General features: G+C 48.6%; 1 protein-coding gene across 2 annotated transcripts in view; it reads right to left on the reverse strand.

Annotated features, from left to right (window-relative positions):
- Positions 1-14,543, reverse strand: part of LOC132805822 (aryl hydrocarbon receptor-like) — a 111,002-nt gene that overhangs the window by 46,809 nt on the left and 49,650 nt on the right. The gene's annotated exons all lie outside the window — the stretch shown is intronic.

Here is a 14,543-nt window from a genome sequence, read left to right on the forward strand (position 1 = left end):
GTTCATTATTTCCGATCATTAAAGCTTCAAATCGCTTAAAGTTTTCCTGCTTTGAACAAAGAGTAGGGTTAATTTAACTCAGAATGATTTTGTAAAGCCTTTTTTGAAGATTCAACTGTAGACTACCCAGCATCTAGTATGTCTGTCTGTGGAAACACACTTGTATGGTCTACACTCATGAACGCAAATCCAATTGGCAAATCCAGTTTGTCATTCCAAATCAGGGACTGACTTATGCACCAAAATGCTCAATTTGGCAGTTTGTAACTCAGATATGTCACCAGGGACCCTAGATCCAGCTTTAATTGTGATTTTGGCTACACTGAAACACAAAAGCTCCAAAAATCCTTCCATTTTCCGTTATGTCATTTTGGAGCCGAAGGTTACACTGCCTTGAAAGAGTGAGGAGGAGAGATTGAAGACGTTGGGACTGTTCTCCCTTGGAGGGAAGCAGGCTGAGAGGGAGATCTGAGAGAGGGTTCCAACATCATGGGGGGAGGGGGCTGGACAGAGTAGATCGGGAGAAGCTGTTCCCACATGGAAAAGGAACAGGAACGAGGGGGACAGAGATTGAAAGGGATGAAGTGAGGGGGAGGTCAGGAAAACCTTTCTCCCCCAGCGAGTAGTTAGGGCCTGGAATGCACTGCCTGGGAATGTGGGGGGAGACAGGTTCCATTGAGGCATTCAAGATGGTGACTTGGGATGCAGAGGTATGGGAACAGCAGGAGATTGGCAATAGGGATAGAACCAGTGCAGGCACAACAGGTCGAATGGCTTGTTCTGCGCTGTAACAGTTCAGTGATTGACAGGGATAACAGGGCCAAATGGCATCTATCTTTGATTCGATGAGACTGAAAACAGTGTTAATCAACCACGCAGAGAAGGTGAATACACACACTGAATATCGCCAGAGCTAGTTTAACTTCTGCAGGCCACATTGCCACTGTCAGGGTTGAAGGTGTAGAAAAGGTGTACCTGGATGTTACCAGGACTGGAGAGTTTGAGTTGTAATGAGAGGCTGGATAGGCTGGGACTTTTTTCACTGGAGCCTAGGAAGCTGAGGTGATGTCTTATAGAGGTTTATAAAATCGTGAAGGACATAGATAGAGTGAATAGCAAAGGTTTTTTTTCCCCTGGGGTGGGGGAGTCCAATAAAGGGGACATAATTTTAAGGTGACAAGGGGAAAATTTTAAAAGGGACCTGAGGGGCAATGTTTTTTCACGCAGAGGGTGGTTCGCGTGTGGAATGAATTGCCAGAGGAAGCAGTAAATGCAGGTACAGTTACAACATTTAAAAGATATTTGGACAGGTACTTGAATAGGAAAGGGTTCAGGGCATTAGAGGCCTAGTTTAGTTTGCGAAGCCGGGTTGGCGTAGGCGCGTTGGGCGGAAGGGTCGTTTCCATGCTGTGTGAGTCTATGTTGGTTCTTGTTCAATCCCACAGACAAGAATTGCTTTCAAATAGTTGTGATAGAATGGGGGGAAAACCCTGAGTCAGCCATCATGCCTGAATCAAACATTGTTACCTTTCAACAGCAGCACTGGCCCACATACTGTAGGTGGTGTCTCACCCATCTCTCTTCCAGCTTCCGGTTCATATTGAATAGCGTGATAAACTGGTGTGTGGTTAAGCCTGAGGTTTTCCCCTGGCTTCAGCAATCACAGCTAGTTAGTATTGGCATGACAAGGCTGAACTTTAGTCGTTATTTTTTGTGGTAAAACCAGGACATAGCCCCATGACTCACCAGAAAAGAAAAAATTCACTTTTAACTCTGAAATCTAGTAAAACTTAGAAGTGCAGATAATGGAAATTTCTGCATTGCGTGACAACTATTGAGTCACAGTTAACTCCCGCCTGCTGTCGGAAATATTCCTCAATCTTTCTGTTTCTAAAGAAAAAAAACTTCTAACCAGACTCATTCATGTAATAACCTTTCTTTGTGTTAGGAGGCCATACATGGTGAGTATCTTGGGCCTGTTGCCAGTAGAGGCCTCTGAAGCTTGCTCTTCATCTTTCGCTTGGCAACAGGCCCCATTACAACCGCTAAATGACAAAGAACAATCAGGACCACATGCATACTCGAGAGGCTGGCTTTTGGGCCCTGATCAAGGCCGGGTGTTCAACTTAGCACCAATAGCTGGCTCTCCAGTTCTGTAGCCTTTATCCCATGTGAGGTTAGGCCATTCAAGCTTGCTGCTCAATCCAATGAAGGCCTATTTCCCGCCAGGTTCCCAAGGGTAACAGTGAGGGACAGCGTCGTGGAGGAAGCTTTCCAACAGTGCAAAGGGTGGTCTTTTAAATAGGCCTCAAAGCACTCCCAGCATGCCTGGGTGTATGAGCAACTGCAGGCTGTACTGTGGACACCCACCTCATAGTGGTAGCTAGTCTGCAGAGGTTTATTTTTTAGCTAACGTTTGAAAATGTTGAGTGATTTTAAGACCATAAGACCATAAGACATAGGAGTGGAAGTAAGGCCATTCGGCCCATCGAGTCCACTCCGCCATTCAATCATGGCTGATGGGCATTTCAACTCCACCTACCCGCATTCTCCCCGTAGCCCTTAATTCCTCGTGACATCAAGAACTTATCAATCTCTGCCTTGAAGACATTTAGCGTCCCGGCCTCCACTGCACTCCGCGGCAATGAATTCCACAGGCCCACCACTCTCTGGCTGAAGAAATGTCTCCGCATTTCTGTTCTGAATTGACCCCCTCTAATTTTAAGGCTGTGTCCACCGGTCCTAGTCTCCTCGCCTAACGGAAACAATTTCCTAGCGTCCACCCTTTCCAAGCCATGTATTATCTTGTAAGTTTCAATTAAGTCTCCCCTTAATCTTCTAAACTCCAATGAATACAATCCCAGGATCCTCAGCCGTTCCTCACATGTTAGACCAACCATTCCAGGGATCATCCGTGTGAATCTCCGCTGGACACGTTCCAGTGCCAGTATGTCCTTCCTGAGGTGTGGGGATCCAAACTGGACACAGTACTCCAAATGGGGCCTAACCAGAGCTTTATAAAGTCTCAGTATTTTTTAATGGGATGTGGGGATCCAGCATCTGTTGCACATCCCTAATTACCCATGAACTGAGAGGCTTGCCGGGCCATTTCAGAGGGTGATTACGAGTCAACCACATTGCTGTGGCTCAGGAGTCACACGTAGGTTGGATCAGGTAACGATGACAGATTTCTTTCACTAAAGAATGGGGTTTTACAACAATTTATGATTGTTGCCATGGTCACCATGACTGAGATTAGCTTTCAGTTCTGGATTTTTTTATTCACTGAACTCAAACTCCACCAGCTGCTGTAATGGGGCTGAAATCCCTGTCCCGATGGCATTAACCTGGGCATCTAGGCCACCCGCCCTGTCACATGACTACTTGGTCATCATCGCCCCTAAACGGAGCCTCCATTTTGAAGCGCTCTCATCCTCATTTATCTGTGGCACCCTGCTGCGTCGTGTAAATTGGAAGGCCTCTGATTGGGCTGCAGCTTCAATGGCTTGCCTGTTGACTTTATTTGGATGGTAAGCCTGCCCGCTGGCCACTAATTGGCATGGAAAATCCCAACGGGTGACTGCCCATGGCACAGGTTAGAACCCCGCTGGTATAATCTTACCCAACCTCTCCACCACCATTCTTGTCGCATCATTTGTAGTCCTTCAAGTCAGACTTGGATGTGTGACTCAAAGCAGGGGCCGGAATTTTGATGACCTCAGGGGAGGGGGCGGCAAATCTTCCAGTCTTCTTTCCTGAATTAAGCTGACTTCATTCACTTTTCCACCTCTTCCCGGAGATCACATGACTCTGGGTAGGAGAGTATATGGTGTGCTCAATAAGGGCAAAGCTCTCCATCATGCTCTGGAAAAACAGTCCAATGTTTCACTGAAGCAAAATGGCTGCCGGTCTGTCAAATTCAAACTCCACCATCTGCACCATTTTCACCAGAGATTTGACAGCCTCCCAGACAACTGTGTCTTTTCTGTTCCAGTTCATCTTTTCTCACTCATTCCACTGGGAAACCTGGTTCCCCCCCCATCTATACCTGAAGAGACGACTCAGCAGAACAAGTGATGAGGTCAGGTTTGTTCCCGCTGAGCCTTTTACAGAAAGCAGTTTTTGGTCCTGGTTTTGCTCTCTCCACTCCTCCCAGACCAATCGTTTTCATTTTGCACTTACCCAATTGCCATCCTTCAACAGTACCTTTCAAACCCCAGAAGGACAAGGGCAGCAGCTGCACAGGAACACCACCCCCTGCAGGTTCCTCTCCAAGCCACTCACCACCCTGACCCTCACTGATCCTTCAGTGTCACTGGGTCAAAATCCTGGAATTCCCTCCCTAAAGGGCATTGTGGGTCTACCCACAGCAGGTGGACTGCAGCGGTTCAAGATGGCAGCTCACCCCCACCTTCTCAAGGGGCAACTAGGGACAGGGCAATAGATACTGGGCCCAGCCAGCGACACCTACATCCCCAAGAAAGCATCAAAACCAAAATCGTCTGATTCTTATATAAGCTCTCCTGCCTACTACACTCTTACACTTGTGATAATCCTAATCTGAACCTTTCTGTTTACCATCCCCACGGCCACCTACTTCTACCCAACATTTCCTCTCCCCCTGCCCTTGTCTAAAACCTGCCAAATCCCTCAGCTTGTTGCCACGCTGACCAAGGGCCATCGAGTGGAAACATTATATTGGTTTCTTGCTAAGTTGGTGCTGACCAGTCTGCCGAGTATTTCTAGCATTTTCTGTTCTTAGTTTTGGATTTCTAGTGTCTGACCCATTTTGCTTTTGGAGGAATGGAGATTAATGGGGGCAGGCCCGAATAGGAATGATGGTGGCAACAGGATAATGGAATACTCTTCCAGTACACTGTACTGTCGAGGGGAACGGGCGACCTATCTGCACTCGTGTTTATTGATGACTAAAGGGCCTGGCTGAACTAGCAGAACAGACAAGGGAACAAAAAAAATTGCACTGATTATAACTTGTCTCGTTATTTCTGTTCCAACTACGGGAGACAGACCTTCATCTTACTGTATTTGAGTAGGACCTCTGCTTTCTTCCAAACAGACTATTGCATTGACAAAACTCCGGAAGCTTGTCAACTCAATTAAACCCATCGGGCTATAACTGGTGTTGAGTGACTTTTGACCTTGTCCACCCCCAGTCCAACACCGGGATGACTAATCGATTGCTCGACAAAGATTAGGAATATGGCATACTTCATGAAAAAAAGTTAACGAGCAAACTGTTAAACTTGTTCAAAACCAAATCACAGACTCACTGAAGTGGTACAGTGCAGATAGAGGCCATTCAGCCCATCGTGTCTGCACCAGCTTGTTTAATGAGCATCATTGCCTCGTGCCCATCTCCTGGTGTATCCCCATAGCCTTGCACATTATTTTTATCTGAATAAATAATATCATAATCATCTAATACCTGATCCAATGTTCCGAAGGCTAAAGGGATTAAAGGGGATGGGGGAGAAAGTGGGAACAGGGGAATGAGTTGGATGATCAGCCGGGATCAGATTGAGTGGGGGAAACAGGGTCAAAGGGCCGAATGGCCCTCCCCCCCGCTCCCAGTTTCTGTGTCCCGTGTGAATGCTTCAGTGGAACCTGCCTCCCCCACATTCCCAGGCAGTGCATTCCAGACCCTAACTACTCGCTGGGGGAGAATTTCCTCACCCCCCCGGCCCCCCCCCCCCCCCCCCCCCCTCACTTCATCCTTTTCAATCTCTGTCCCTCTCGTTCCTGTTCCTTTTCCATGTGGGAACAGCTTCTCCCGATCTACTCTATCTAGCCCCTCCCGCCTCTCTCAGATCTCCCCCTCAGCCTTCTTCTCCCCACAGAGAACAGGCTCAATCTTTATAGGTGTGCCATCGTGAGCATTCTGTCTGGATGTATCACTCCCTGGTATGGCAACTGTACCATTCAAGATCGGAGATGGTTACAGAGAGCGGTGAACCCGGCCCAGACAATCACAAAGGCCACCCTCCCATCTACAGAATCCATCTAACAGGCCCGCTGTCAGGGAAAGGCCGCCAGCATTCTCAAAGATCCATCCCGCCCTGGCAATGTTTTTCTACAACCTCTACCATCGGGGAGAAGGTACAGAAGCCTGAACACACGCACCAGCCGGTTTCGAAACAGTTTCTACCGTACTGTTATTAAAATACTGAATGGACTCACAAACTCTTAACATTCACCTGTACCTGTGTTTTTGTTTTTGCCGCCATTTACCTATTATTTACTTATCGATGCTACTTAACTCTGTGACCTGCCTGTATTGCTCACAAGACAAAGCTTTTCACTGTGTCTCGGTACACGTGACAATAAACTCAATTCAATTCAATCTCTCCTCCTCACTGAAGTTTCTCAACCCTGGAACCATTCTGGTAAATCCCTTCTGCCCTCTCTCTCTCTCTCCAACGTGTTCACATCGTTCCTATAGTGTGGGGCCCACAACTGGACACAACCCTCCAATTGGCAGTACGTTTGTATGGCATACTCCATCTTATGGGGGGGGAGGGGAGCACACAAAACACAAACGCATGAAGTAAGTAAGGCCAGGCAAGTGGAGTTGGCACTTGCTGAAGGTGTTTACCTGTTAGCAGACTTGATCTGTTAGACTTGCAATTTAATAAACTCAGCTTTATTAATAGGGACTTAGAGGACAAGAGCTGGGAGGTGATGTTGAACTTGTACAAGACCCTTGTTAGACCCTCAGCTGGAGGGTTGGACCCAGTGTCTCCACTGAGGCTCAACCATTGTTCTTCACAATTTGCTTTAGTACCGACATCCCCACTTAGCCCACGAAGGTCAGGGTGTAATCAGTAGAAACTGGCTGTGCCAATTCAGTTGGAAACCACACAACACCAGGTTATGGTCCAATAGGTTGATTTTGGAAATCACAAGCTTTCAGAACGCTGCTCCTTCTTCAGGTAGCGAGGGGTACCATCAGGAATTTGAGTTGAGTGACTCTCCAAGGTTCCCCCTGCCCCCTGGTGAGTCACTGGGCCCGTGCTCTCGACAGCTCAGGAACTCACGACAGGGGCTAATTCGGGGCATGAAACCCACCCCCCCATCCCAGACACAGACAGACCATCAAGTCCAAACAGGCAAGGCTGAGGAAAGGGCGGCTTCCAAAGTCAGCAAACGCAATGCAAACCGACAAGAGAAACCCAAATCATGGAGCTAGATCAAGGATTGAACTGTGACCCAGGCTTCAATTCAACAGCTTATTCAGTTTGGAACCAAGTCCAAACTTCAACACATAAGGAGCAGTCACACTCCAACGGAGTCAAAAATGCAATGGCCAATCTCAAGTCTTTTTCGTCCAGTGGTATTCTCATCTTTTCTTGTTCATTCTTTCATGGGACATGGGCGCCCTCTGGCTGGGCCAGCCATTACTGCCCTGTCTCTAGTTGCCCCTTGAGAAGGTGGGGGTGAGCTGCCTTCTTGGACCTACAGTCCATGTGCTGTGGGTTGACCCACAATGCCATTAGGGAGGGAATTTCAGGATTCTGACCCAGCAACACTGAAGGAACGGTGATATATTTTCATGTCAGGATGGTGGTGGCTTGGAGGGGAACTTGCAGGGGGTGGTGTTCCCATGTACCTGCTGCCCTTGTCCTTCTAGAGGGAAGTGATTGTGAGTTTGGAAGGTGCTGTCTGAGGATCTTTGGTGAGGTTCTGCAGGGCATCTTGTAGATAGTACACACTGCTGCTACTGAGCGTCGGTGGGGGAGGGGGTGGATGTGGTGCCAATCAAGTGGGGGCTGCTTTATCCTGGATGGTGTTGAGCTTCTTGAGTGTTGTTGGAGCTGCCCCCATCCAGGCAAGGGGGGAGTATTCCATCACACTCCTGACTTGGGCCTTGTAGATGGTGGACAGGCTGTGGGGAGTCAGGAGGTGAGATAATCACTCAGGATTCCTAGCCTCTGACCTGCAGCCATTGTGTCTATGTGGCGATTCCAGCTCAGTTTCTGGTCAATGGTACGTTGATAGTGGTGGTGGGGGGGGGGGGGAGGGGTCGGTGATGGTAACATCATTGAACATCAAGTGAATGGAGGATGTCGACGATCTGATTCTGCCTTTGTTGAGTGAAGCGGAGAAATTCTGACAAAACGTTGATGCAGATACGCTATCTTCTGTTCTTTGGTGTGGTTACTTCAATAGAAGCTGGTAGTCAAGGTGACATATGCCAGGCCTCTGACAGTTTCCAGGATGTTGTGGTGAGATCGCTGCCAAATTAACTGGCACGAGCTCTGAGCAATTGATTTCTTTGCCCCTCTGTCGGAAACTCTGCCCGAGGAAGCCTCTTCACTCCCGTTTCGATGCGGGCCCACAGATGAGGTGATCCATCAAAGTAGGGCAGGGACATTCTACAACTGGCAACTCCATTCGTTTGATTTGATTTTGATTATCGTACCTCAGTACAGTGAAAAGTTTTGTTTAGCGTGCAGATCATCCCGCACAAAGATGGCAGGATGAGAGAACTGAGCGAGGAATACAAAGTTACGGCTGGGAGAAAAGCAAGGTCAACAGCAGGTTTGAAAATGGAAGCTCTGAGGAATGGGCAAAAGGTTCAATTCTCTTTTGAATCGTTTCACGCCTCACACTTTGCTCTTTCCATTTTTGAACGTGGACCTCTCTTCAGAACGTTGTGTCCAAGTGATTTTAAAAAAGGAACTTGCTTGGGTAAAGACCAGATGATAGTGAGGTCAAAGGTCACCAAACTGAATCAGTGATGCGCCAAATGGCTTGGGTGATGGGGAGGGGCGTAGTTTTTGAATTGCAGGTGGGCGTCATGGGGCTTCACTTAGCCAAACTCACTGTTAACATCTGTCGGCCATGGGGGTCATGATGCAGCCTCATTCATCTCACCTTCTGTTAAGTCATGGTTGGCACTCCATCCGGTACCCTCAATATTCACTCCCTGCCCCCCAAATGCATTGTGCAGCGGGCTGCACCAACTCGCAGATAGCATGCAGCAACTCACCAGGGTTCCTGAGACAGCACCCTCCAAACCCACCACCAACAGGACAAGAGGCGCACGGGCACACCACTGACTGCACGTTCCCCTCCAAACCCCACATGTCCTGGGTCTGAAGAAGTGTCACACCTGATCAAAAGATGAACACCGTTTCTCTCTCTCTCTCCACAGATGCTGCCAAACCTGTGAAATTTCTCCAACTGGGTCAAAGTTAGGGAACTCCCGAGACTTCACCAGTTTCCTCACTTCCCTTCCCACCACCTTACCCCAGTTCCAACCTTCCAGCTCAGCACCGTCCTCATGACCTGTCCCACATGTCAGTCTTCCTTCCCACCTATCCACCTCACCCTCCTCTCTGACCTATCACCTTCACCTCCACCTCCACCCCCCTACTGCGCTCTCAGCTATCTTCCCCTAGCCCCAACCCCTCCCATTTATCTCTCCACCCCCGAGGCTCCCAGCCTCATTCCTGATGAAGGGCTTTTGCCCGAAACGTTGATTTTCCTGCTCCTCGGATGCTGCCTGACCTACTGTGCTTTTCCAGCACCACTCTAACCTCCCTCCCTAACAGTACTGTGGGTGTACCTATAGCACATGGACACAGGGAGTGGTTGACGTGAATAACATAAGTACGTTGAAGGGGAAACTAGACAAGGATTATGATGGGGGGAGGGGGCATGGATAACGTAAATAATGTGGGAATTGAACCCACAACCTTGGCATTACTAGCACCACGCTTTAACCAACTGAGCTAACTCGGTTGGCACCACCCTCTTGAACTGTCCTACCTGTCCCTCTTCCTTCCCATCTATCCCCTCCAGCCTCCCCTCCACCATCACGCACGACCCCCAACCTTCATCTGCCTATCGCTGTTCCAGCTACCTTCCCCCCCATCCCCACCCCACCTCCCATTTATCTCCCAGTCCCCTTCCCCAACATTTCTGATGCCCAAAACAGCGGTTCTCCTGCCCCTCGGATGCTGCCTGACCGGCTGTGCTTTTCCAGCAACACAAGAATTGCAACGGAGAAGGAAAAGGGAGGGTTGTAATGAGAGATTATAGCTGAGGAGAAGCTGGGATGAACTGCGAGCATTCACAATTTGGACCAGACGGCCTGAAGGTGTATTAAGTAGACAGCTCACAAACCACCTCCACAAGAGCAGTGAAGGAAGCTGCCTTTCTTTAAGTCCATAACCTGATCACTTGGCGATGGTTGATGGATCCCAAACAAACTGATATCCCTGACTGAGTTAGGAGGATACAAAAGGCTACCAAGCTGAGGGAAGAGACTCCATGCAATTGGCTTCCACACTGGTGGGTGTCTGACAGCAATATCAACGCCATCTCAGCGGGATCATTTGCCCTTTTGCGAAATGGGAATCACAGAATTTTCAGTCTGGGGGGAGACCACTCCAAATCACTCCCACTCGGGGTTTTTTTTTCCCCACGTAATTGTTCGCGCCGATTAATTTGCCAAAATCAAGCTCAATTCAGGTCAAAATTTCGAAAGGTCACTGATGGCGCCAACTCAAGAAGACGCCTCCGATTACAAGTATTACAAAATACTTACAGCATAGAAAGAGGCCATTCAGCCCAACGAGTCCATGCTATGATTCTGCTCCAAGCCGCGAGCCCAGACTCTGATAAAAAGGATTGTGGGTGAGTTTGTTAACATAGTGACAGGGAACTTGGCTAAAACCTTCAGGTAGTTCCAATAAGTTTGTTTTTCTGTGATTGCTGTTGCCAGTGTCTCAGAGTTTGTTTGCACAGGATTAAAAGGAGTCCAGCGATTGAGGTTTCTGCTGTTGAGAGTTTAACGGTCTGGTTGATCAATACTTTTCGAGGTTTGTGTTTTTGATTTCAAAAATTATGAATGTTTGTCTTTCACCTTATTGTTAGCATTAGTGTTCACTGGTTCTGTGGGGAGTGAAGGATAGAAGGCTTGAAACATCCCAGAGAATGGCACCGGCTGGCTACCGTGCTCAGTGTGCCTTTGCTGCTGCCAATCTATTACCCAAAGGCAACTTGTGCTTTTCGCAGTCTGGGTATGAGTCTTCCGTGATGTAAGCCTTTGCAGTTATGAAATGGTTCAGTATTGTTAGATTTTAAAGACACATCCTGTGACATTTGTCAAGTGGGCCTCAGTGAAAAATTGGGCATGGCTTTAGCTGGGCGCTTTGGTACTGTAGATAATTAGATTAGATTAGATTACTTACAGTGTGGAAACAGGCCCTTCGGCCCAACAAGTCCACACCGACCCGCCGAAGCGCAACCCACCCATACCCCTACATTTATCCCTTGCCTAACACTATCGGCAATTTAGCATGGCCAATTCACCTGACCCGCACATCTTTGGACTGTGGGAGGAAACCGGAGCACCCGGAGGAAACCCACGCAGACACGGGGAGAACGTGCAAACTCCACACAGTCAGTCGCCTGAGGCGGGAATTGAACCCGGGTCTCAGGCACCGTGAGGCAGCAGTGCTAACCACTGTGTCACCCATAAGTTCCTAACCACGTGGCAGAATGAATTGACATTGATTCTAGTGAAGCCAAAGACATTTATTAAAGTTTGTCTCAACAAACATTGATGGAAAGCAGGACAGATCTGTGTGTGTGTGTGTGTTCAACACTGAGCGAATTACTGCAGCATGAGAACACTTGTTTCAAATGGGGGAAAGGTTGATACTATATCTGCTTTACATGACTCCAGAACATTAATATACAACAAGAAGGTGCCACTGAACAATACCGCATACCTCTCCAAGAGATTCATTCCAGCAGACTTTGTTTTAAATGTATTCTTTTATGGGAGGTGGTTAACATGCGTGAGGCCAACATTTATTGCCCGTCACAATTCACCTTTGAACCGAGTGGCTTGCTCAGCCCTTTCAGAGTCAGTCACGTCACCGGAGGTCTGGAGTCACATGGAGGCCTGACTGGGTAACAACTGCAGATTTCCCCCTCCCTAAGAAGGCCACCAGGGAACCAGATTTTTTATTTTGCACAATGGCAACCCATGATAGCTTTATGGCCACCATTACCAAGACTAACTTTCACTTTTTAAAAATTCACTTGTGGGAATGTGGGTGTCACTGGCTGGGCCCAGTATTTATTGCCCCCGTTGCCCCTTGAGAAGGTGGGGGTCAGCTGCCATCTTGAACCGCTGCAGTCCATGTGCTGTGGGTAGACCCACAATGCCCTGAGGGAGGGGATTCCAGGATTTTGACCCAGTGACACTGAGGGAACAGCGATAGATTTCCAGGATGGTGAGTGGCTTGGAGGGGAACTTGCAGGGGGTGGTGTTCCCATGTATCTTCTGCCCTTGTCCTTCTAGATGGAAGTGGCCGTGGGTTTGGAAGGTGCTGTCTGAGGATCTTTGGTGAATTTCGGTGTGTATTTTGTAGATAGTACACACTGCTACTACTGAGCGTCGGTGGGAGGAGTGGATGTTTGTGGATGTGGGGCCAATCTAGTAGGGGGCTGCTTTGTCCTGGATGGTGTCGAGCTTCTTGAGTGTTGTTGGAGCTGCCCCCATCCAGGGCAAGTGGGGAGCATTCCATCACACTCCTGATTTGGGCCTTGTAGATGGTGGGACAGGGTCGAGAGTGTGGCGCTGGAGAAGCACAGCAGGTCAGGCAGCATCTGAGGAGCAGGGGAGTTATCGTTTCAGGCAAAAGCCCTTCATCAGGAAGGCTATCTCCTGCTCCTGGGATGCTGCCTGACCTGCTGTGCTTTTCCAGCACCACACTCTCAACTCTGATCTCCAGCATCTGCAGTCCTAACTTTCCCCTAGATGGTGGACAGGCTGTGGGGAGTCAGGAGGTGAGTTACTCACCTCTGTATTCCGAGCCTCTGACCTGCTCTTGTAGCCACTGTGTTTCTGTATTGAGGCCAGTTGAGTTTCTGGTCAGTGCTAATGATATGGAGGGGGATATATTGATTGAATTTAAATTCTATCAGCTGCCATTGGTGGAAAGAGGAGCCCTTTTGATGGACTATTAAGCCAGTGAGATTACCGTTCTGTTACAGTGTAGTGGGCCCTGGAGGGAGAGCAGGCATAGTTAAGCTGCTGCTACAGAGCAGTTTGGTTGGACCTTCTGAACTTCACACAATGATTCCCCTCGAGTGGGGTACCAGAGGGTAGGATAACCGCAGCCCAGAGCTGTCGTCAGGATAGGGGATGAACAAAGGATGGGAAGGCCGAGAAAGCGGCGCAGAAAAGATTCCCGAGAGAGGGATATGGGCCAAGTGAAGGGCTTATGCCCGAAACGTTGAATTTCCTGTTCCTTGGATGCTGCCTGACCTGCTGCGCTTTTCCAGCAACACATTTTCAGCTCTGCTCTCCAGCATCTGCAGACCTCACTTTCTCCTCGAAGATTTTAACCTACTGCGAATCCACTAGATTAGGTTAGGTTATCTGGTCAGCATGGACGAGTTGGACCGAAGGGTCTGTTTCCGTGCTATACGTCTCTATGAGCAGGCGCAGCGGTGAGGATTGGAAAAGCTGGCAAGCGAAGACTCAAGCAGAGATTTGGGAGAGGTGTTCAAAACCATGAGGGCTACGGGGAGAATGCGGGTAAGTGGAGTTGAAATGCCCATCAGCCATGGTTGAATGGCGGAGTGGACTCGATGGGCCGAATGGCCTTACTTCCACTCCTATGTCTTATGGTCTTATGTGGGGTCTGAACAGAGTGGATGGTGAGAAACTGTTCCTAATTGATGGGAGGATTGGATAGCAGAGGGACACAGATTTGAAGTGATCGATTGACAGACCAGAGAGGACATGAGTAAACCCTTTCTGCACTGCCTTTCGAGAACGACAGAGGCAGAGTCTATCGAGGTTTCCAAAGGAGGAAAGCTTTCCTGGTCTCTCTCTCTCTCTCTCTCTCTCTCTCTCTCTCTCTCTCTCTCTCTCACTCACTCACACACACACACACGCGCGCATGCGTGCAAACACATACACACCAACCAGGTAGGCCCCAGGTTTGATAGAGCCAAATTTACTGAGATGGCCCTGAGGAAATTTGTCAGTCCCACTGACTCCGTGCTTGAGGTGAGAGCAAATAAGTCAGGTCAAGTTCCCGATTACAATCGCCCGATTACAACAATTCCTGCTGAAGTTGTGCGTGGGTAGTTGTTGGGCAACTTAGAGGCAAAACAAAAACCAGCTGAAACAAATAGGGAAAGGCACACAACTAAATGCTAGAGATAATCTGTCACAAGATATCACTGATGAACTCTATCACCACAAACAAATTGGCCCCTACATTCCTCAAGCTGCCATTAACAATCGCTGGCAGCCATCCAAAGCAAGCTTTGGCACGAAAGGCTAAATAATACCGACTGAAACAATGGGGAGTCCAGTTTGAAGCAAATCTTTCCAACCAACCAGACAGAATGGATGTGAGAAACAGGGAACAGTGAGGAACCCCAGAAAGAGCACCCAGTGTCAAACAGGGGGGGCAGGAGCTCCCAGAAACAAGCTTACACGCTTTCTCTCTCACACACACACACACACACACACAGAGACACGCTCT

Source organism: Hemiscyllium ocellatum, chromosome X, assembly GCF_020745735.1.
Source record: "Hemiscyllium ocellatum isolate sHemOce1 chromosome X, sHemOce1.pat.X.cur, whole genome shotgun sequence".
In the NCBI taxonomy this organism is placed as follows: Eukaryota; Metazoa; Chordata; class Chondrichthyes; order Orectolobiformes; family Hemiscylliidae; genus Hemiscyllium; species Hemiscyllium ocellatum.